Raw genomic sequence first — 20,097 nt, forward strand, 5'->3', positions numbered from 1 at the left:
GTCCTGTTAAAGGAAATTGCAATTATTGCAAGCAGCCAGGTCACTTTATAAGTGATTGTGCCGTTCTCAGACACAATATTGCTACAGGCAAAACTAAAGAAAGACCACGTCCACCTAGACCAGAACATGTTCAACAGAATATTCCACAGAATCCGCAACCTCCACAGCATGTACAGCAACAGACAGTAGCTGTACCCCAACCCCAGCCTATTGCTGCAACTCAACATGTCACGTCACAGATGTACCAGTATGCACAGTCAGATTACCCCGATTATCAGCAGTACACATGAAACAGCCTAGAGAGGGAGGTTGGCTTGCCCCTTATCGAGGTTCCTGTAGATCAAGATGGTCCCTATGTACATAGTCAGGTATTAGGGAAAGACAGAAAATTTTTGATTGACACAGGGGCGAGCAGAACTACCATTAGTCATGACGAGGTTCCAGGGGCACCCCTCTCAGGCTCACAGAATGTTTCCCTTGGATTTTCAGGAAAACCTATTGTTAACGAAGTATCACAGCCAGTTCCCCTTGCAGTTGGTCCGTTGACCCGTACTACAGATTTATTGCTTACGAAATCATGTCCTGAAAACCTGCTTGGTATTAAAACACTGAAAGCTCTAGGAGCTGTTATATGTTGTTCTCCGGAAGGAGTGAGACTGTTCCTTCGTGATTTCAAGGGCCATTATGTGTTGAGAGATTTTGATGTCAGATTGCAGAATGTTCCACAGCATTTATGGGCGCAAGGTCCAACTGATGTAGGTTGTATGCACATTACTCCCTATCGTGTCACACTCAAGCAAGGTGTTGTACTGCCCCGTATCCGACAATACAAATTGCCCCCCGAGGCTGTAGTAGCCTTACGGAAAATTATTGACGAACTCATTGCCCAAGGAGTAGTCGTAGAAACTGACTCCAATATATGTAATTCTCCAATCATTCCAATTCTTAAACGAACTGACCCAAATGCACCTCCAGTCTATCGGCTGGTGATCGATCTCCGGGAACTCAACAAATGCATTGTACCACAGTACCCAGTGGTTCCAGATATTTCGTCACTACTGACTGCTATTGATTCCGAAGCTGCGTTCTTCACTGTAATCGATCTTAGGAACGCTTTCTTTAGTGTTCCCATTCACCCGGAAAGCCAATATTTGTTCGGATTCTTATTAAATGGCCAAAGTTTTAAATTTGCATGTGCACCTCAAGGGTTCACGGAAAGTCCCAGTATTTACAGCCAAGCCCTGAAACGACAACTAGACAGTATTCACATGCCTACTGACACTGCTCTACTACAGTATGTTGATGATCTACTGATCACAGCACGGACCGAACGTGACTGCGAGCACGCGTCACTGACAGTCTTGTTTTTTCTTGCCGAAAAGGGGCACAAGGTGTCCCCTTCGAAGCTCCAATTCTGTGCCCAGCAAGTGGTATACCTTGGGCACTTGCTGTCCAAGAGGGGTAGACAGTTGACACCAGATCGTATCCAGTTGATTGCACATCTGCCACATCCCAAGACTCAAAAGGGAGTACAGGCCTTTATTGGCCTCACTTCGTACTGCAGACAATGGATTCCCCAGTATGCATTTCTAGCCAAGCCACTTATACAGTTGACTACACAGGAGGCAGCGACTTCGACTGTCCTCCCTTGGACTCAGGAACATACACAAGCTTTTAATGACTTGAAGAAAGCTTTATGACAAGCACCAGTTCTAGCGACACCATGTTACAGCAAACCTTTTAAACTTTTTGTCAGAGAACGCGATGGCACAGCGTTGTCCGTTCTCACACAAGATCAAGCAGGACACCATAAGCCTTGTGCTTATTTTTCTAGTACATTGGATCCAGTAGCCCAGGCTCTGCCTGCGTGTTTAAAATCAGTTGCAGCAACAGCTCTAGCTATCAGACAAAGCGATTCAATAGTGTTAGGACATCCTTTGACAGTACAGGTTCCACATTCCGTGGAAGTACTTCTGAACCGAACCCAGACTCAGCACTTGACCATAGCACGACTGACAGGTTATGAACTGACATTGTTCCAGCCACACATAGAAATCAGACGCTGCAACATACTTAATCCTGCCACATTGTTACCCTCGAGTACAACAGATCCAGCACCACATGACTGTGTAGAAGTCATTAATACAGTAACAAAGCCCCGACAAGACTTGACAGACATTGCATTGCCCGATCCAGACCTGACACTTTATGTGGATGGTTCATGTATGAGAACAAACACAGGAGAGTTAGTGGCCGCCTACGCAGTGACCACTGAAACTGAAATTCTAGAAACACATCGCATTGACACACTGTCTGCTCAGGCAGCAGAACTTGTAGCTCTGACCCAAGCCTGTATATTAGCCAAGAACAAAAAAGTAAACATATACACTGATTCACAATACGCATTCGGAGTCGTTCACGACTTCGGAGTCCTTTGGGAAGAGAGAGGTTTTCTAACTTCTCACGGTACCAAGATCCAGCATGGTCCCCTCATTCAAGCCCTGTTAGAAGCAATACACTTGCCTACAGCCATAGCCATTATGAAATGCAAAGCACATACCAAAGTCACTGACAGAATTTCCCAGGACAACGACCTGGCAGATCGTACAGCCAAACTCACAGCTCAGACAGATATCCCGACTGACATGACAAAGACTGATCTAACTACACTGACACATTGCCTGACAGTTAAGGATCCCATTTTAGATGTACTCGACATACAGAAACATGCAACACCAGACGAAATCAAGAAATGGACTGAACAAGGAGGGATCCATACAGATCAGGGATGGATGACGAAGGGAAGAGCCACATGGTTCCTCCCCGACTCTATGGTTCAAACCATCATTAACACAGCACATAGTCCAGCACACTTAGGAGAGAAAGCCATGTTAGACAGCTTACAAAATCTCTGGTACAACAAACATCTATGAGCAGCAGCAAAACAGAAAGTGCGTACTTGCATGTTCTGTTGTCAGTTCAATCCCGGAAAAGGTGTCCCCGTGGAACAGGGTGGATTTCATCCTCCTGACCATCCTTTTGAAGTCCTCCAGATGGATTATATCCAGATGGACCGATGTTGAGGATTCAAGTATGTCCTCGTAGTCGTATGTGCTCTTTCCCGATGGACAGAAGCATATCCAGTCCCAGATTACACTGCCCCGACCACTGCCAAACAGCTGGTTCGTGAATTTTTCCCACGGTACGGCTTGCCCCGTGTCGTGTACTCTGATAATGGACAGCCATTCTCGTCCGAGCTCATGAAACAGGTTTCACTTCTGTTAGGTTACCAATGGAAGTTCCACTGTGTCCGACATCCTGAAGCCGCAGGTCTCGTAGAGAGACATAATCAGACCCTGAAAACACGTCTAGCAAAAATCTGTGCCGAGAAAGGAGTAGATTGGATAGTTGCCTTGCCAGTTGCACTCTTTTACATGCGAATGGTAGCTCATTCCAGGACAGGGCTATCCCCGTATGAGGTGGTCTTCGGTAGGCCTCCGAATATGTGGGGGACGCCTATGCCCCGTAGAATTACTGATGTTGACAGTTGTATGCTGACAGATTACCTAGCTTCCTTGATGTCTGCACTACAATCTTGTCGTTCACAGGTCGCAGCTGCCTTTCCGGACAACACCCAAGTAAAACCGCATGAAGTCCGCCCGGGAGATCTAGTGCTGATTAGGAATTTTGACCGGAAGAGTCCGCTGGAACCCAGATGGAAGCAGCCCAAATTGGTTTTATTATCTACAAGAGCTGCAGTTAAAATTGAGGGGAGAAAGGGATGGCTCCATTCGAGCCATGTAAAAAAAGTTCACGGACTGTGTCCAGACTTGCCAATTAAGGACTGCCCCCTTTCAGAGACTGATACTAAACTCCCCCTGCTAGAGAAAACTCCCCAAGAGGAGTATCGAGCGAAGCTGAGGTCTAGTAAGTCAGACAGCGTTTAATTGTTTAAGTCCCCCTCGGGTGAAGCGGTTAGACAGGTTTCTGACATGTATAGAATAGACCCCAGTAGTCAGAGAGATAGGCGAAACGAGAAATGGAAAAAGCACTGTAAAGTTTTGCACAGTGGATGCATAATTGCCTTGATCTCAATGTTTCTTCTGAGTCTTACGATAATCTGTATAAGTTTAATGTTACACATTTTTTTCCCTCTTGCTTCACATGTACATGTTTCCTCTAATGACACTATGGAGCACACTTTCAGCGACCTGCCTCCCCACGAGTTATCCTATCGATTAGCAATGCGCAATAATACATTTATTCGTATGTTACATCACACTCACCAGACCAGCAATGCCACCAATTGCTGGGTATGTGGCCGACTTCCTCCCTATCAGAAGTACAAGGGAGCTCTGCCTCTCTTTCCTTACCCGTTCACACATAATGGTTCGTGTGGTGCATGGTTTTCTTTAATGTCCTCCCTAGATAGTAAGTCCAAAGTTTCCCAAGGCAATTGGATATGGGGGAACCTGAATACAGTCATGAATAAAGCATGTTTCCCAGATGCAGACGGTCTCCCACAAAGGACTGGGACCGATCTAGAAAATGAAGTGTATGCATTAGGTAACTTCTCCCTCAACCTCATGATCCTGAAAGTCCAGTCCGAGACTAATTCGAACTTGCCGTTCATTACAGTTTTGCCAGTGAGGGGTGAATTATGTGTCAGAAAGAATGGCTCAGTACATTTAGGACACAGTGATTGTAATACTGTGGTCGAATTCAGTGACAAAGGAAAGTCTACTTTCAAAGCCTCTCGCCATTCATATTTTATTTGTGGACATACAGCTTATGTTCATCTGCCCCCTCATTGGGATGGGACGTGCTATATTGCGTTCCTATTGCCACCTGTTTTCCTAGCCCCGCCTGATTATCACAGAAGTACACATCTTGTTCATGTACGACATAGAAGGGAGATCAAGATCCCGATTGTCGATCAGACTGAAACTACATTAGAACAATATATAGATTTCAATAAAGGATTCTTTCCATTCATAGGCACTGTCTCAAATAGTAAACTTATTCGAAAATTGACCAGAACTTTAGAAGCAGTAGTGAAGGAGACTGCCTCTGCTTTAGGTAACCTGACCGAGGAACAGTCTGCTATGAGACTTGTTGTTCTTCAAAATCGCCTTGTCCTTGACGTCATCTTGGCAGATAGGGGCGGAGCTTGTAGAGTCATCAGTTCCAGTTGTTGCGTGTTTATTCCAAATAACGCACCATCCGTGTATAAGGCCATAACTCGGCTTCATGAAATAGCCCATCAGATGCATCAGAATCCAGGCTCCTGGTCTTGGTCCGGTTGGTTCTGGAGTGTGATATCCGCCTGGGGATGGAAATTGTTGTCGTTCCTAGGAATCATATTGGCTATAGTATTCAGTTGTTGTCTCTGTCTGCAATGTGGGCCAGCGATTTGCGGCTTGTGCGCCACAGTCTGTATTCCCCGTCCAAGTACACGTTCCCGTTCCCGAATAAAGAAAGATGAACAAATGATGCTCTACGAACAGATAGATGGTCTCATGAATATAAATATATCCTGAAGGGTGTAGTAGGGTCCAAGGAGGGAATGAGGTAATAGAAATTTTCAGGTAGCCAAAGTGTCCCCCAACTCGCACCCTATCCATGCACCCATGTTCCTTGTATGTCGTGTAACCTCCGTTCTGTACATGCTAGAGAGACGCAAATACATTTGCGTCCATCCTTAATATGTTAGCTATCCAACCATACCAAGAAATCCTGTTAATTGTGTTCCTAAGCATACGGTGCCACCGTCTTTATGAAATGCACTTCTGAAATCCGCACACATTTTCTCCATGTTTTCTGGCCCAGTCGAGCTAGGCCCTAAACGAGGCCTCTCTGCCTCATCGCTCCTGTCTCCGAAAGCTGTATGCATCCCTGACCCCTGCCTTACTTTCTGCCAGCGTAACGGTGCCCGGCTCGGCCTGGACTGCCTGCCAAATCCATGTTTTGCCTACAGGTATCTGCTCAGCCTCCTTGAAAACACATTCCAGTCTAGGGAAATGGGTAAACATACTCCCGGCTGCAGAGCAAAGGGCCCGGCCTTCCTGTCCTCCTTGCAAGTGATTTACTGAACCCGTTACTATGGTAGGCCCATGGCTCCGCGCATTGCACCAAGAAACGTATGCATGCACTAGCTTTTAGTATTGAACAGCCCCTGCCCGAGAGACCTTTACTTCAGACACTACATCCTCCAAACAACAGATACTAGATATGCTATAGGTACAGGTTACCCTGACACTCCAGACATCAGTCTCCTCCACTAGTGCTAAAGTAAATGCCCCAGTTTCACGTCATACTAGTTGCGCGCGCATATAGGCGAAGGGTTTCTGCTGATTCTGCAACTTCTCACTTTACATCCACCCACATGTGACGTATCTTGTGACATTTCTCTGACATGTACAGTACACGCCCATGTGTACGCCTCTTTTCACACCTCCTCTTACGCACATGTGTTCTTATCTCTCTCTTTTCGCCTGTTACGCCTACTGTATTGGATTCAAGTGTAACGATTTACTATATATAATGTGTAATGTTAATAAAACGTTGAATGTCCCTTCCTGAACCTGCGTGGTGATGGAACCCGATATCCTTTGCTTCGAAGCATAATATTAAAGCCCGTATGACTCAGATACCACGGACTCTGCCTCTCATTTTAATGAGCTGTCTTGTATTGATAATTATACGGTAAAAATGAATAGGTAAAATATATTTACCACAATGGGGGTGGTGGCGGTGGCTGTTGTGGACCTCTTGGGTCTCCGAGCTGCATGATCAGTGTCTCCATGACATATGTTGATCTTCAGATGTGGCTTTGGGCCGGGCTCCCTTTCATACTGCTGTTTGTCATCCTGCTTAACGGTGCACAGTCACAATATCGAATTTTTAATATCTAAATGGCAAAATATCGAGTTTTAAATATCGAGTGGACATAATATCGAGTGTCAAAAATATAGCAGTGCAGAATATCGAAATTCAGTTAGGAAAAATCGATTTTCATATTATCTAAGTTGTTAGTATATGTGTTAAAGGTATGTATTATTTTTGTAATATATGTTTGAATTTTTTAATTTAATTTTTGCGTCATTTAAATCCGTAGCGGGTTTTAGGTTTATAGGGGATTAGGGTGGGTAGTATTTTAGTTATAGTAAATTGAATATTAATTTTTGTTATCTAATCATTATTTTTAATTTAATTTTGTGTTTTAGTTCTGTAGCGGGTTGTGGATTTGTAGGGGAAAAGGGTTGGGAGTAATTTAATTGTAATTCAGTAAATATGTATTTCTATTTATTTGTATTGATAATTAATTCATTCTTAATTAATTTTTAATTGGTAATTAATTTTTATTATTTGGTAAATATTTTTATTATTTGATTAATTGATAATGATCCTAATTGTATTCATTTATTATTCAGAGCGAGTTGTGGGTTTATAGGGGAATATGGTGGGAAGTAAAGTCATTGTAATCAAGTCATTATTTATTTTTATTTATTGGTATTGATAATTCATTTATTGTTAATTAATTATTAATTGGTAATTATTTTAATTAATTGGTGATTCATTTTTATTAATTGATTAATTGATAATTATATTAATTGTATTAATTTATTATCCAAAGCGGGTTGTGGGTTTATAAGGGAATAGGGTGCAAAGTAATTTAATTGTAATTAAGTAATTATAGAAATTATTTTTGTGTATTGAGAATTAATTTACTGTTAATTAATTATTAATTGGTAAAACATTTGTATTACTTATTAATTTTTGGCATTGGAAATTAATTTGCAGTGAATTAATTATTAATAGGTAATTAATGTTTAATAATTAATATTTGGTGACATTTATAAGAAATTAATTATTAAATAATTTGCAAGTTGATAATTACGTTTTTTTATTATTGGTATTGATAATTAATTAATGTATATATATTTAATTATTAAATCATTACTTTCCTATTGTTGCACTTTCTGGAGTGGGAATAGTAATTGTTACCCCTACGCTATCCAACACTTCCTCTACTGTTGCACTCTCTGGAGTGGGAATAGTAATTTTACCCCTACGCAAACCAACACTTTCCCTACTGTTGCACTCTCTGGAGTGGGAATAGTAATTTTTACCCTCCCACTATCCAACACTTTCTCTACTGTTGCACTTACTAGAGTGGGAATAGTAATTTTTACCTCTACGCTATCCAACACTTTCCCTACTGATGCACTCTGGAGTGGAAATAGAAATTTGTACTGCTACACTATCCAACACTTTCTCTACTGTTGCACTCACTGGAGTGGGAATAGTAACTTTTACACCTACGCTATCCAACACTTTCCTTACGGATACCTTCTTAACACCAGTAAAAGGCAGGTGTTAAATCCCTGCTGCTAATGCAATTATAGCCTGTATTTGGATCTCATCACAGATCTGGCTGGTCATTGGGAATAAAGTAGTGTTTTCATGTGTTTTTGCCTGGGAAAGCCTACTCTGCATATCATTAGCATTAGTTGTCGCTCTCCTCTGAGGCGATGTTTTTGCGGAAGCTATCACCGGAAAACTGATGATATCTGCAGTTTGCACCAGCTTGAGAATGGGGCGATAATTCTGTCGCCACTTTTTCCTGGGGGGGGGGGGGGCTGAGGGTGGTGGCGGTGGCTGTTGTGGACCTCTTGGGTTTTCGAGCTGCATGATCAATGTCCCCATGACATGTGTTGGTCTTCAGATGTGGCTTTAGTCTGGGATCCCTTTCATACTGTAGGTTTTCATCCTGCTTAACAGTGAACAGTCACAATATCGAATTTTTAATTTTGAAATGGCAAAATATCAAGTTTTAAATATCGAGGGGACATAATAACGAGTCATAAAAATATAGTGGTACAGAATATTGAAATTCAGGTAAGAAATATCGATTTTCATAATATCAAAGTTAGTAATATCGACAGTCATAATATAGTTGTTAAAAATATCAATTTTTTATAGTGTTTTAAGTATTATTATATGTTTTAAAGGTATGCATCATTTTTGTAATGTATGTTTGAATTTTTTTAAAGTACTGAATTTATATTATTTCATTTTTGCGCAATTTAATTCTGTAGCGGGTTGTGGGTTAATAGTTGAATAGGGTGGAAGGTAAATCAATTATAATGAATTAAATATGAATTTTTTGGAATTATTAATTATTTTGAATTTAATTTTGCGTTTTAATTCTGTAGATGGTTGTGGGTTTATAGGGGAATAGGGTGAAAAGTAATTTAATTGTAATTAAATAAATACTTATTTATATTTATAGGTATTGATAATTAATGTATTGGTAATTCATTATTATTGGTAATTAATTTGTATTAATTGGTAAGTAATATTTTATTAAATGATTAATTGTTAATTATATTAATTGTAATAATTTATTATTCAGGGTGGGTTGTGGGTTTATAGGGGAATAGGGTGGGAAGTAATTTAATTGTAATTAAGTAAGTATTTTAGCTTTTTTATTAGTATTGATAATTAAGTTATTGTTATGTAATTATTAATTGGTAATTAATTTGTATTAATTGGTCATTAAGTTATTAATAATTGATTAATTGATAATTATAATAATTATATTAATTTATTATTCAGAGCGGGTTGTGGGTTTATAGGGGAATAGGGTGTGAAGTAATTTAATTGTAAATAAGTAATTATTGAAATCATTTTTGTGTATTAATAATTAATTTACTGTTAATTGATTATTAATTGGTAAACTGTTTATTACTTATCAATTTTTTGTATTGAAAATGAATTTGTTGTTCATTAATTTTTAAGAGGTGATTAATTTTCAATAATTAATATGTATGGGTACTCCTAATTAATTAATTAATAAATATGTTGTAATTGGTAATTAATTTTTATAATTGTAATATTGGTATTGATAATTAATTTGTAAATATTTAATTATTAAATCATTACTTTCCCTACTGTTACACTTACTGGAGTGGGAATAGTCATTTTTACCCCTACACTATGCAACACTTTTCCTACTGTTGCACTCTCTGAAGAGGATAAATTACATTTTTACCCTCCCTCTATCCAACACGTTCTCTACTGTTGCACTCTCTAGAGTCGGAATAGTAATGTCTACCCCCACGCTATCTAACATTTTCCCTACTGTTGCACTCTCTGGAGTGGGAATAGTAATTTATACCCCTTCGCTATCCAACACTTTCCCTACTGTTGCACTCACTTGAGTGGGAATAGTAATTTCTACCTCTACGCTGTCCAACACTTTCCCTACTGTTGCACTCTCTGGAGTGGGAATAGTAATTTTTACCCCTACCCTATCAAACACTTTCTCTACTGTTGCACTCACTGGAATGGGAATAGTAATTTTTACACCTACGCTATCCAGCACTTTCCCTTCTATTGCACTCACTAGAGTGGGAATAGTATTTTTTACCATCCAGCTATCCAACGCTTTCCCTACTGATTCACTCACTGGAGTGAGAATAGTATTTTTTACACTTATGCTATCCAACACTTTCCCTACTGTTGCACTCTCTGGAGTGGGAATAGTAATTGTTTCCCTCTCGCTATCCAAAGCTTTCCCTACTGTTGCACTCACTGCAGTGTAAATAGTAAATGTTACCCTCTTGCAATCCAACACTAAAAATATTGAATATTTTTAATATTATTAAGTTAACATATATATGTATTAAAAATAAAAATGCATGTTTATCTTTTTTTATTTACATTATTTATTTATTAATAATTTTAAGGTTAAATAAGTATTCTTAAGTATGTTTTACTTAATTATATTCATTATTTCATTATTTTACATTACTTTTAAGATATTTAAAAAATTCGATATTTTAACAAACTTTCAGACACATGCATAAAAAAAAATGGTCGCAAACAGGCAGATTCTCAGAATCTGCCCCTTTGCGACCAGTATTTTTGCATTTAGTATGCATCATCCCAAATGCAAAAATTGCAATTTAAGTAATCTCTAAAAGACGATTGCATTTAAGGAATCGCTGATAACTCGGTGATAAGTCCTTGAGAAGATGCCCCTATATCTTTTGGATGAGCTTAAAAAACGTACTTGGCAAAATCATTAATGGCAAAGACGTAGGAAGTCACTTAGAGGATCATTAAGATAGTGGGCGGATCGCCAACGCCCGTATGGCGGTGGCGATCCACGCACCAAAAACAACCGCCCACATGCCAATTTTCCCGCCACATTACCATGGTGGGGGTACCCCGGCCGGCGTAAAGACCATCCGCCGGTTTTCAGCCCGGTCGTTGAGTTGACCGAGTGGAAATGCTGGTAACATGTTGGTGGTGTCTGGGAGACACCACCATCCATATTAGCATGCATGCAGGGAAATTGTTGCCATGGAAAAGCATGCAATTTCCAGCAATGGGGCAACTAGCGGGTACCCAGGGTTTCGGGGGTGTGGGGTTGCACATGGGGGGGATACCTATGGTACCCTCCTCCATTTGACAGTACAACGTGGCAGTCACCGTGCGATGCCTGTCATTTTGTACTGTCAAATGCACAACTTGCATTTCTGGCATTGTGGTCCGCCGCAATGTCAGAAATGCAGGATGTGCCCCCCAGTGTGGCAGCACATCCTAATGGAATGTGCAGGACCGCCGCAAGCAGTGCGGGCGATCCAATTTCCCGGGGGTATGGTGGGCGGACAAAGTCTTATTGTTTAAACTTTAGTTAGTTCATAAAATTCCTAGTTTTCTTTAAAATGTTTGGGAATATTTTTGCTGAAAAGCTCCTCAAAGACTATAATGTTCGTTACCAATTTGTTTCTTATTTCAATTCATTGTATGTTTAAGCAATGACTCATAGTAGTGGAAGTGTCCAATGTAGCTCTAGGTCTAAAGCAAATGGACCCCACACCTGAGACCCTCCTTTTCGTAGGCTGTACAGCTGAAATCAATGGAACAGTTAGCTCAAAAGTCACTCTTCCAACCATCATGAAGCTGTTTCTCTTCTTTTGTGTCTCATGTAAACTATTTGTGGCACCTTTTCCTGCACCTCCCATCTCCACCCTTCCATGGCAATCAGATGAAGCCTTTGAGAGTCATATAACATTTCTGAAATCTGTAAATTGTTCATTTAAAAAAACATAGCTTTCTGACCATCTAGGTGTGGTTGTAGTGGAGAAAGGTTCTCCAGTCTAACGTTTGCTACCATTGTGGTTGTTCTTCAAACTGATGTATATATTTTAAGCATTCATATTGCAGCGCAAGCATGGTAAAATAAAATTATAGGCTTACTCTCTTCACTAGTCTTACCATGCTAGGCCCGTTACAAATAAATAATCTGCAGCAGCGCCACAGAACAAAAAAATGAGTACTTGATGTAGACAGAGCTTGCTGGTTCTGCCTGCAATGCATTTAAATCATTAGAAAAATTGCACAGTTTAAATGGAAGAACCAACAAAACTCAATATTAGACTTTGACAGGCATTAAATTAATTTGGTTATTGTATTAAAGATTCAAAATCCACATCAATAAGCAATATTTTCAGAATTTCTGTTAAGAATTTCATATTTGCATTACAGGGCTTTTTTGGATTGCTATTATAAAATCAGATTTCAGAGTTACAGAGTCCCATCCACCATTAAAGGCAAGAGAATAGTTTGTTTGTCTAACAGTTCAAATCCTAAAGAGGAAGGGAAAAGGGTTCAGATTTAGGTCTATTAAGGGTGAGTCCATTAGCATAGAACAAAAGAAATAAAGGAAAATTAAATTGGAATGGTTTGATGAAGAAGGTTCTGAGTCCATCAGCTACTGACTGTGGCATCAGAAATGCAGTCCAAAAGTGGATGATGGATACTGATCCATTTCTTTTTTTAAATACCTATATTTCATTTTATCTTTTGTGGTACATTAATTTACAAGCATCTGTATATGTCATCACGTCAATGGAATCACTTGTGGCATGACATTATGTATACAGGTCAAACAATTCCTTCACTTTACTACCTCGCCAACCACGCCTGGGTTATGGGGGTAACATGTACATATCCAGGTCTCCTTGGGCTCCTTCGGCCCGCACATTCTGTCATCTCCAGCGGAGGGCCGGGACAAAGGTGCTATGTGCGCCTCTCCATGTCGGTGAAGGTAATTTGTAAGAACATCAATGCGCACAGATAAGTATATTTCGCAATGAGGTCTAACTCCGGATTTGCATCATATTACATGTCACAAATAGATAGATCAATGTACATGCCAACGTCAAGTCCCTGCATCAGATATGTTTGTGTTTCTTTTTTTATAATAACAGTACAACCTCATTCAACTATAGTAAATAATACTTCAAAACAAAGAGAGACATCAGTTAACAGAGTGTGTGTGTTGCAAGTGCCTAGAGTGCCTTCCGGCTGGAGTCACTACTAGACTGGTGTGTAAGTATGGTGTGTGGCCTGCTACTTTGATTATCTGTATGATTGTGTGGCTGTGGAGGCGATGCGCTACAGGAGCTGTGGTTCTTTTTTGTCTTTTTTTCCCTTTTTTTTAGCCTGGGGGAATGTGAGGTTCCTGCCTAGACCAATGATAGCAGTTGGGGCGGCAAGTAAATACAGCGCGGTGTCAGCAGTTAGGTGGCTCTTCAACTGTCAGGGCTTGCTCGTTGCATCGGAGGTGTCTGCTGCGTGGCATTAGAGCTTGTAAGCTTCCCTAGCATTTCACCCCAGGTCTGCGTGATGGGATATTTTCGCAACCATGCTGTCTCTTCCCGGTGCATTTGTGCTCTGATTGAGGAGATTGGGCGAACCAGGTTACCCTCCAGTATGTCTATCTGGGACCTGCAAATATATATTCCTAGGTATCTGAACGTGGTTGGATACCATTTAAGTGCAGTTCCATTAAAGATTATAGCAGCTGCTGCTACGGCCTCGCTGAAAGAGTAAGCACCTGATTTGGCCCAATTTACCCTGAGGCCCAATACTGATACCGCCTAAAAATCTACAGAACAGTGCTGATATTTCCGGTGGCACAGCATGAAGATCTTGTAAATACAATAACATGCCCTCCACATACAGGGACAGTGTATGTAGTCCGTCACTTATGGGGGTGCCCCATTCCATGCCACCCTCCCGGTGGAGAGCAACGGCTCCATAGCCTGGGAAAAAAGTTCCTCCCCCTGCACCCTGAATCATTTCTTCATATTCAACTTTTAACCAGCTCACATCCATGGGTGCTCTAATTTCCTGAGCTAGATTTTGGACTGAAATTGAACCGGCAGCCAAATCTGAAGTAGGTGCTGAACTAGAAACTGAAGTTTGCAGTGGAACTCAATTCATAGATGAAACTGGAACTGAAGCTGGATCTATTGCTGTAATCTGATTAATCGGGTAGGTTTTCTTTAAGCCATTCTTCAAATTCTTGAGGCATAAACCCTGCCTCCTCTCTTGTAATAATTAATTTTAGCTTCCATCATTCAAATTTGCACTCACTCAAGGTTGCTCATTTAGTATGGATGCATCTGAAACTGAAATACCCATTGGCACAGTCACGTCAGAAGCATGATAATTCATTTCAGGAGGTCCACTTAGTTTTGGGCAATAAAAAGGTGGAAACCTGTGCATCATTCTTTGTGTTGGATCAAATTGTGTCTGATTTGAGACAACAGTCACAGCTGTAGTACAATTAAGTCGAATCAGAAGGATAGATGTATGAAACAGTCATCTTGCTGTCAAGTCTGAGAAACTACACATACTTTATTTACTGCAGTTGGTACAGTCAAATTGTGAAACATATTTACCTGTAACACAGACTTATAAATGGGCACAACAGTTCTGATAGTTACAGGAACAGTCAAAGCATCTGGAATACTTGAATCAATCGGGCTCATAGGAGCTGACATTTCTGTTCTCACAAGGGAAATAAGCATAGGTTCCTTTGGTACTTATTGCATTATAGGAGCATTAGGTTTCTAAGCTGTACTAGTATGTGTCATGTCCCCACTCTCTGTGTCATTGTTAGGGGGTGGGCAATTCATCAATAAATAATTCAGGGTTCATCATCTATGTCACTTGCTTCTCCCTCTTTCCCTGGATCAATTATTTCTGTCTCTAAATGCTACTTGTTTACTCTTCTCTTGCCCATAGAACCTTACTCAACCTGTAACAATGGATAAAATTGACTTCCATGTATTACATTTGCTCTACACATTTTCTGTTGAGCATCCCATCTAGCTTCTTCATTATGGTCCATAGTTCTCATATACCTTGTCTTTCTGATGAGTTTTTTAGTTTTTGCTGTTACTTGTTGACTTTATCCATCCGCACTCCATCAAGCCTTCTTTTTGCCAAACTAAAAATTGTGGACTCTTTGGACATGGGCAGAAGACTATTTTTGGCACCCTAAAATCTCACTTCATATGGCAGAACCATAGCTCTGCTACAAAAGTTTTGTTGCATAGCAAGTGCAGTAAACATTTTATCATACGCCTACTCTCCTTACAACTCCAACCATATTCTGCAGCATTTGCATTTACCACAGAGGCAATGATCCTCTGATTAATCTTTCTCCGCTGATAGGAAGGGTGGAAATTAGGGTGGCCAAAACACCAGGTTAGCTGTCCAATGAGGACCATTATTTGAAAGCTAACTTACAAATTTGAAATCAGATTTAGGTACACCACTCTCAAGACCATGCTGTAGAAACAAAGAATGGCAACAGGAAGACCCAACCTCCTAAAGAAGTTAAGTAGAAGTAGAATTCTGCAAACAAAAAGGTTTGGCAACAGCAGCACACAGAACAAAAGAAGTGGTCCTTACGTTCTGACAGAGCTCATTATTCTCCCTACAACACATCCAATGTGTGCAAAGTGCACTTCCAGCTTTTTGTGTCTTTAATCACCAAATGTGCTGTGTATTATGATTTTTCAAATCTTGCATTATCACCCACAATGCAAGTTTATCTCACATCTTCAGAGTTTTCCCCTGGCAAATCTCTAACAGACTTTCTAGCCCATAAATCCATGGTTACATGGCATTCTTGCAATGCCGTCACACTGCCTCAATGGAGTTTTACCCGCTAAAAAACAGGGCAATTGATCAGACAAGGCATCCTGACAGTGCAGTGACATTCCTGATGGCATATATGTCAACTGCTCTGCCACCTAGGAGTCAATCTTTACTTTCTCACATATACAGAATACAGAGCAGATTTGCATTATGTTGGTTTCCAATGAAAGTCTCTGTCTCATTCACATCCGAATCAAACCCTAAAACTGTCACAAGCATGAACGATAACTAAGCATCTATGTCAAAACATACATTAGAATAATTTTCGTGAGTTGAATGTGTTTAAAAGGTTTTGATTCGGGTCAGATGTATAAATTCAACTTATTTTTTTCACAGAAAATTAGACGTACCCGATTCGAATGGCTTGAAGAAAAAAGAATGCATTCATTCACCTGCTTACATGAAGTCTGTGTTTTATTTGTCCTACGTTGTAAGAATCAAGCATTATTTTTAAGAATAATGGGGTTGGGCTTGCTCTGTGATGTTCAGTGCTACTAATCCTGCTCTTATTCATGGTAGCTCAAGGAATGACCTCTAGCTATATCTAGTCCTTGTTCTATCATGCAAATAGATTTCTCTTACAGAAAATAAATTAAAAAGGTGTGACCTTGCTGAGGGCTTGCCGAGAAAATGAGGTACATCATGTTGCAAGAAAAGGAACCTATTTTGAACACTGGGTTGTTCAATTTGAAAGCCTGCTGCACTGCTGAGATCAGAGGAGGAGATAAAGGGTACCGAATGAAAAGAAGGGAAGCATCTTCAAGAGATGAAATTAAAAAGCTACATTGGAAAGCCATTCACCGACACAGTGGCCTTTTTGTGCCTGGCTTATCGGGGACTCATCAGCCACACCTCGTCCCTGTGCTTGAAGCACCGCTCGTCACTGAACAAACACACCTGTCATGTTAGAAAATGATGAGAATTGCTAGCCGATAACAATCAAAGGACACATTTTGCCAGGCGGAATAAGCTACACCCCTTCCTCTCAGCACGCTGCTGCAGGGAGATGAGTTCACACCCACATTTTATGCACAGTGCTGACGCAGAGCAACTCGTTTTCACAGCAGCCACGAGACAGATTTGTACACCCACATTCAATAGATGTGTCTCTGATATGCGATGGACAACCAGCTGCAGATGAAATAAATGGAAAAGAACAAGCTGTTGTTTCGAACACTTCAAAAAGAAAAACATAACGCTTTTTTCCTGTAGAGTTTTACGAGTACCTGCTGTTTTATGACATACTACTTTAATGAAATAATCCACGTCAATATGACTCGTTGGTTCCCATTTTTTTTTTACTTTTATCGTTTCTCACCTGTCTCATTATTTCTATGACTCCCTCAGTGTTTATCTCACAGTTTTTTTAATGTTTTTTAGCTTCCCCCACTGGATTTCCGACCTTTTCACTAAAGTGATTCTTTTTGCTCCTCTATGCATGTATTTCCTGTTGCACAATGTGGCTGTCATTGTCTCACATGCATCTCTGATTCTCTAATTGGTGTTCACGCAATCTGTGTGTCCAGAGTTCGTCGGAATCAAGATGCTATTTATTGCTCATCATTAGCAAAGATTCTGCCGAGTTCGTTATTTATCAGATTAAATAAAATGCACCAATCAAGACATTTTGGAGAATAACATGCAGATATTGGTGCTTAATGTATCACAATCAGCATGATACTGTAAATACTTCATACATTCCAAAACCCGCATGGCACGTAAACAACGTATACTTTTCTTCTGTTAAATTCAGGCAGATTTGACATGCCGGAATGTAAGGCAAGGTGAGATCTTTCACAGGCCCATGATTTCAATCAGAAAATCTGATCAGGTTTTTAGACCCCTATGCTCTGTGGACACATGTCCAAAGGGCAGGGAACTTGGCCTGAGGCCGACCATGATGTCAGCCCCCACTGTCATACGCTAAAACCAAGGGATGCTCCTCCCTAATGGGGGAGGAGCATCACGCCACTGGTCAGAGTCAGACACAGAAAAATAAAATGATAATAAACAATAATAGAATTTTTTTTTTTTTTTACTGCCTCTGACTGGCTCTGCCTCTGTAGGGCAGGGCCGGGCCATGAAAGAGAGAAGTGGTGGGCAATTAGAAGTTTTCATGTAAGTTTGGCAATGCCGTCTTAGGCCGGCCAAACAGACATGCGCTATTCTATTTCTCCAACAGGGTTGAAGAAAAGCCGCAGGCTCCCAGGCACTGTCTGAGCAGCAGACGAGGCCGCTCAGACCAATCCTGGCACCGCTCTCTTAGCATGAGAGCAGTGTCTGGATTGGGTGTGGAGCCTGTGGTTTTCAGTGACTTTGGGAGAGAAGCACGGGGACGGGCATCGCCGCTGGCAATAGAAACAGGCACGTTTTTTAAAAGTTATTATTTTATCTGCTCATTCCCCATTCCGGTCCCCCTCGCCCCCACTTGCATTTTGGGGCAGCTGCCACTGGCTAAAGGCCTTGTGTAGTTCGCTATGCCCACAAAAGGACTTTCAAGTGCCTGATTTTAGCCCCTCCTATGCACAGCCTAAGCTTATGTGCAGTGATTTATGCTCATTTGGTGCCTGTACCCTTAGCCTGCAGGAGCATGTGCAAAGGAGTTTTGAATGGGACTGTGCTGGCTGCAGCAGCTGGCCAGAGGCAATGGCCATAATCTGAGCTGAGCCTACTGGCACAACCAATGCACCTACTCTCACAGCCTGGTAGGCATGACAAATTACCTTGAGTATTGGGTATATTCATTTACATTCAGGACCTGCACCATATCCCTGCACCCTTAGACTGCTGTAAATGGCCAAAGAGTATGCGTAAGTGGTTTAGGTAGGAAGAGGTCTGGTTCCATTGCATAGGGTACAGGGCTTGGCCATACATTTTGCTGCCAACAGCCAAGTGACATGCATTGCTAGTTTGTGTGGAATAAAGCACTTCTGGCTTTGTGGAATTAGATGTGGTGGAGTATATCATAAAAAGTCACCAAAAACCTATGTTTACATTTACTGATATAAAATGAACTATTCTTTAAAAAAACACAGAAATTAAATCTAAAACCTACAGTTAAAGTGATGCTATGACTTCAATAGAAATTCCAAAAAGCTCTAACGGTCCCTAGTTATGGCAAGCTGTACTAACCGGATGTGTACTCCTGCCATGCGCTACTCATGATCTTACAAGTGGCATCACTGATGACATCTCCAATTACATCATAAATGACATCATGGGGTGCCCAGTCCACACTGCACACAGCGACAGAACACACATAAATGTTTTGGCAAACAATTGATGTTGGGAGTCTAAAAAGGCTTTTTTTTTCTAAATAGAGAATCTAGAGTGAGACTGGGCTAGGCCAAAAGCTGTGTACAGTGAGATCTGATCATGTAGGTTTTGGTGCAGAGTCTAGTTGAATGTCAGGCCCTTCACTCAAATCAGAGCACATGGACATGGGTGCAGGATTTGGCTGAACCTGAGCTGGCTTTTCAGACCTCAGGTATGAAGTTGCTGCTTTGGATTGAGTAGTTACCAGCATGACAGCAGTGTCATGATTGATCTGAGCACCTTGGTTCGGCACTCAGATAGGGACTGAGAGCATGTGCATGTTCTCCACCACGGCTGTTCAATACAGCCGGGTGAAGAACATGCTAAGTCTGCATGACTGTTTGGCCGGCCGAACCATCATGCGCACTTAAGTGCACCAAACACTCCTCCCCCTGCTAGCTGTGACTACAGCCCAGCCCCGCCCACCCCGTAAAACTGCCTCAGTATGAAAAATAAATAAAATGATAATAACATTATGTTATTATCATTATATTTTCATTTTTTGCACTGCTCAAAAAGCAGTGGGGTGGCACTCTTCTGCCTTAGTGAAGGAACCGCTGCTGCCCCTTTGTCTCATGACCTACAGGAAGTCCAATCTTATGACCAACTGGTCTTCTGACAGAGCTTAGGGCACTTCTCTGTTGAGGCAGCCATGTTAACATTACAGATCCTTTTTTACCATTTTCAATCTGTGTGAATCCCAGGATCATATAAAAAAAGAAAGAAGGCAAATGTGCACCCCCGCAGGGA

This window comes from Lissotriton vulgaris, chromosome 12 (genome assembly GCF_964263255.1).
Source record: "Lissotriton vulgaris chromosome 12, aLisVul1.2, whole genome shotgun sequence".
Lineage (NCBI taxonomy): Eukaryota > Metazoa > Chordata > Amphibia > Caudata > Salamandridae > Lissotriton > Lissotriton vulgaris.